Here is a 5726-nt window from a genome sequence, read left to right on the forward strand (position 1 = left end):
TCTACATACAAAAATTTACTTCACATTTTTTGGAAACTTTTACATAATATTTTTTTTGAATTTTTCGTAAACGGGTGTGCGCGTACCCAGGTTCCATTCACCATTTTCGGCATATTGTAATCATAATCAAATTTATCCTCCATAACAGGCGGTACTAAAAGACTACTATCATTATAATCATCATAAATAGGAGGCAAATCATCATCAAAGTAAATTTCCTCCTCAATGCTTGGTGGACTAAAAAGATCATGCTCATCAAAACCAGCTTCCCCAAGCTTAGAATTTTCCATATCATTAGCAACAATGGTGTTCAAAGCGTTCATACTAATATGTTCCATAGGTTTTTTAATTTTCGCATCAAACCATCCATGTCTTAAATCAGGAAATAGAATAAGAAGCTCATTGTTGTCCATTATGCCAAACTAGTGTAAACAAGAAACAAAAAGATGCAATTGCAGGATCTAAAGGAAATAGCTTCGAACACTCACACAATGGCGCCGGAAAAGTATTTTTACACGGGACCGGAGTATGAGTGCCTTTTACCTTTCCTCCCCGGCAACGGCGCCGAGAAAAGTGCTTGATGTCTACGGGTGCTTCTATTCTTGTAGACGGTGTTCGGGCCTCCAAGAGCGAGAGGTTTGTAGAACAAGCAGCAAGTTTCCCTTAAGTGGATCACCCAAGGTTTATCGATCTCGGGGAGGAAGAGGTCAAAGATATCCCTCTCATGCAACCCTGCAACCACAAAGCAAGAAGTCTCTTGTGTCCCCAACACACCTAATAGGTGCACTAGTTCGGCGAAGAGATAGTGAAATACAAGTGGTATGAATGAATATGAGCGAGTAGTAACGGCGCCGGAAAAGTGCTTGTCTGGCGTGCGGTTGATGGTAGTAAAATTGCAGGAAGTAAAGATGCGGTAAAACAAGTAAACAAGCAGCGATAGCGATATTTAGGAACAAGGCCTAGGGATCATACTTTCACTAGTGGACACTCTCAACATTGATCACATAACAGAATAAATAGATAGATGCTAGACTCTACACCCTCTTGTTGGATGATGAACACCACTAAGCGTGTAGGATTACACGAACCCTCAATGCCGGAGTTAACAAGCTCCACAATATTCAATGTTCATATTTAAATAACCTTAGAGTGCATAACAGATCAACATAACCAAACCAAGTACTAACATAGCATGCACACTGTCACCTTCACACTACGAAAGGAGGCATAGATCACATCAATACCATCATAGCAATAGTTAACTTCATAATCTACAAGAGATCACAATCATAGCCTACGCCAAGTACTACACGATGCACACACTTGTCACCATTACACCGTGCAGGAGGAATAAACTACTTTAATAACATCACTAGAGTAGCACACGGATATATTGTGATACAAAACACATTGCAATCATAAAGAGATATAAATAAGCACTTCACTATGCCATTCATAACGGTGAATAAGTATTCTGTGAAATATAGCCTAAGAGACCCACACGGTGCACACATCGTCACCTTTACACACGTGGGACAAGGAGTCTCCGGAGATCACATAAGTAAAACCCACTTGACTAGCATAATGATATCTAGATTACAAGCATCATCATATGAATCTCAATCATGTAAGGCAGCTCATGAGATTATTGTATTGAAGTACATAGGAGAGAGATTAACCACATAGCTACCGGTACAGCCCCGAGCCTCGATGGAGAACTACTCCCTCCACATGGGAGACAGCAGCGTTGATGAAGATGGCGGTGGTGTCGATGGAGAAGCCTTCCGGGGGCACTTCCCCGTCCCGGCGGCGTGCCGGAACGGAGACTCCTGTCCCCCGGATCTTGGCTTCGTGATGGCGGCGGCTCGGGAAGGTTTTCTCTGCGGTTTCGTCGAACGTGTCGAGGTTTTTAGGTCAGGGACCTTTATATAGGCGAAGAGGCGGAGTCGGAGGGTCGACGAGGCGACGACACACTAGGGGGGTGCGGCCAAGGCCTAGGCCGCGCCACCCTGTCGTCTGGGGCCCACAGGGCCCTCCTCTGGCGGCTCTCGGGTGTTCTGGAAGCTTCGTGGAAAAATAGGATGCTGGGCGTTGATTTCGTCCGATTCCGAGAATATTTCCTTACTAGGATTTCGAAACCAAAAACATCGAGAAAACAGCAACGGCCCTTCGGCATCTCGTCAATAGGTTAGTTCCGGAAAACGCATAAATATGACATAAAGTATGCATAAAACATGTAGATATCATCAATAATGTGGCATGGAACATAAGAAATTATCGATACGTCGGAGACGTATCAAGGCACTATGGAAAGGTGGAGTCCCGGAGGGACTCCACTAGCATGGCCGGCCAAACCCTAAGGGGGAGGAGTCCCAGGTGGGCTCCACCTTGGTGGCCGGCCAGCCCCACCTCAAGGAAAGGTGGGAGTCCCACCTTGAGTAGGACTCCCCCCTCGAGTAGGTTTCCCACCTTTGGGAAGTTTTGGTGTTGGGGTCTTATTCGAAGACTTGGACTACAACTCTTGGGGCTTCCACCTATATAATGAGGGACAAGGGGAGGGTGGCCGGCCACTCTTGCCTCCAACCTTGGCTGCCCCCCTTTGTGGCCGGCGCCCAAGGCACCCCTCTCCCCAAACCCTAGCGCCCCTCCTCCACTACTTCTCCCGCATATGCTTAGCGAAGCTCCGCCGGAGATCTCCATCTACACCGCCACCACGCCGTCGTGCTGCCGGGATTCCGAGGAGGATATACTACTTCCGCTGCCCGCTGGAACGGGGAGAAGGACGTCGTCATCAACACCGAACGTGTGACCGAGTACGGAGGTGCTGCCCGATTGTGGCACCGTCAAGATCTTCTACGCGCTTTTGAAAGCGGCAAGTGATCGTCTACCGCAGCAACGAGAGCCTCCTCTTGTAGGCTTTGGAAATCTTCAAGGGTTAGTCTCGTTCATCCCCTCATTGCTCCCGTCTTCTAGATTGCATCTTGGCTTGGATTGCGTTCTCGCAGTAGGAATTTTTTTGTTTTTTATGCTACGAATCCCTACAACTATGAGATTTAATCAGGGCATTACGACAAAGTACATAGACCGCTATCCAGCATGCATCTATGCCTAAAAAGTCCACCTTCAGGTTATCATCCGAACCCCTTCCAGTATTAAGTTGCAAACAACAGACAATTGCATTAAGTATGGTGCGTAATGTAATCAACACAAATATCCTTAGACAAAGCATTGATGTTTTATCCCTAGTGGCAACAGACACATCCACAACCTTAGAACTTTCGTCACTCTGTCCCGGATTCAATGGAGGCATGAACCCACTATCGAGCATAAATACTCCCTCTTGGAGTTACAAGTATCAACTTGGTCGAGCCTCTACTAGCAACGGAGAGCATGCAAGAACATAAACAACACATATATGATAGATTGATAATCAACTTGACATAGTATTCCATATTCATCGGATCCCAACAAACACAACATGTAGCATTACAAATAGATGATCTTGATCATGATAGGCAGCTCACAAGATCTAACATGATAGCACAAGAGGAGAAGACAACCATCTAGCTACTGCTATGGACCCATAGTCCAGGGGTGAACTACTCACACATCAATCCGGAGGCGATCATGGTGATGAAGAGTCCTCCGGGAGATGATTCCCCTCTCCGGCAGAGGTGCCGGAGGCGATCTCCTGAATCCCCCGAGATGGGATTGGCGGCGGCGGCGTCTCTGGAAGGTTTTCCGTATCGTGGCTCTCGGTGCTGGGGTTTTCGCGACGAAGGCTTTAAGTAGGCGGAAGGGCAGGGTTGGAGGCGGCGCAGGGGCCCCACACCATAGGGCGGCGCGGGCCCCACCCAGGCCGCGCGGCCCTGTGGTGTCGGCGCCTCGTCGCCCCACTTCGTAATCCCTTCGGTCTTCTGGAAGCTTCGTGGAAAAATAAGACCCTGGGCGTTGATTTCGTCCAATTCCGAGAATATTTCCTTTGTAGGATTTCTGAAACCAAAAACAGCAGAAAACAACAAGCTGGCTCTTCGGCATCTCATCAATAGGTTAGTGCCGGAAAATGCATAATAATGACATAAAGTGTGTATAAAACATGTGAGTATCATCATAAAAGTAGCATGGAACATAAGAAATTATAGATACGTTTGAGACGTATCAGAAAGCTCCATTGATGTACATCTTCACATGTCCATTATTACCAATGGACGGCAAGCTTCAAGCATGTGATCCACTTGAGATGCTCATCTTGAACTTGCCCAAATCAACCTTGTATCTTCTCATACTCACTTAAGATAGAGCATGGCTAATATTGAGTTCCACATAAGAACTCCATCTTCATTTCTTCTTCTTGATCATATCACATATATATCTTCAAACCGATGATCTTGATGCCAATACACAAGGTATATCTTTATCTTCATGGCATCCATACTTGAATCCAACATATGGAGTACAAGTAGTACCTATGAAATATTCCTTCATATAAACTCAATGAAAACATTAGTCCATAGGGGTTGTCATTAATTACCAAAACCACACATAGGGGCAATATACCCTTACACGAGTGTTTGAATTAATTCATGTAAAATTTGGAATTTGGATGAATGAAAACGATCAAAATAGCTAGAAATCTCGAAACCTTTCAAGAGAAGAAGCTAAAAAAATACGGCAATCAGGTCTATATATGTACTCTATTTTTTTACTGGGGTCAGCTACTGTAGAGCTAAGGTTTTTTTTTTGAGGGGGGGGGCAGGGGTCCACCAAGGCCAGCTGCCCCAGTTCCATCCATAAATATTCCCACACAAGCCAATTTCTACTAGCAGTGGTCCCTATGGCCCGTAGTAACTATTGTAGATTCACATGGATGTTGTACTGTAGGGAATGTGTATGATTCCTGTTCTATAGGAATTTGCATTGTAGAAGTATTTGATTCACTGGAAAGCATCGAAGAAAATCTGAAGTAAATTTCCTTTGCAACCAAATTCCTGTTGAATACACCGCAAGAAAATAATTTAGTTTGACCTTATGTTTTCTTTCCTTTGCACTTTTCCACTTGCATTCCTATATTTGAGAACCTACGAATCAAAGAAGGCCTTAAAAAAACTTTTGCTTGATCTAGCACAAGTAATACAAGATCTGGGTAGTTTTGGATTTGTTTCATGGTGATATTATAACTACCATAAGCGATGTCAGTACAAGTTTGTCGTAAATAGCTCTTCCACTGACAAGTTTGCCGTAAATAGCTCTTCCAAATAGTTGAAGCACGCGCGGAAGCGGGGCATGAATTTTCTACCCTGCACTCAACATTCGAGACTGACAAAAAAAAAGAGACACGAGGGGGTGCAAAGGAGTTGATAGAGGTGTTCTGACAAAAGTACTATAGAGCTTCTACTTTGCTTCGTGCTTGAGCAACCTCCTCGTTCGTATGCAGTAAAAGCTTATACTGACATAGCCATTTGGAGCACAATCAACTTCACCCAAAAAGGAGATGCATGTCTCCCACTTCACCCAAATAGTCGGCAGACACGCTCTACCTCTCCCGGCTTCAGATTTTCACTAGTCGAAGTGTCGACGTGTTTTGCCCCAAAGAACATGGGACCCATGACTCTGGACCCACATGCCAGTGATTTGTGTAAATCGGTCATGTTTCTCTCCTGTAGCACGCGTATCTCCACTCCTCGATCGATCCCTGGGCAAGCTCTGTCTGAGGTGTTGTGTGTACA

This window comes from Lolium rigidum, chromosome 1 (genome assembly GCF_022539505.1).
Source record: "Lolium rigidum isolate FL_2022 chromosome 1, APGP_CSIRO_Lrig_0.1, whole genome shotgun sequence".
NCBI lineage: Eukaryota > Viridiplantae > Streptophyta > Magnoliopsida > Poales > Poaceae > Lolium > Lolium rigidum.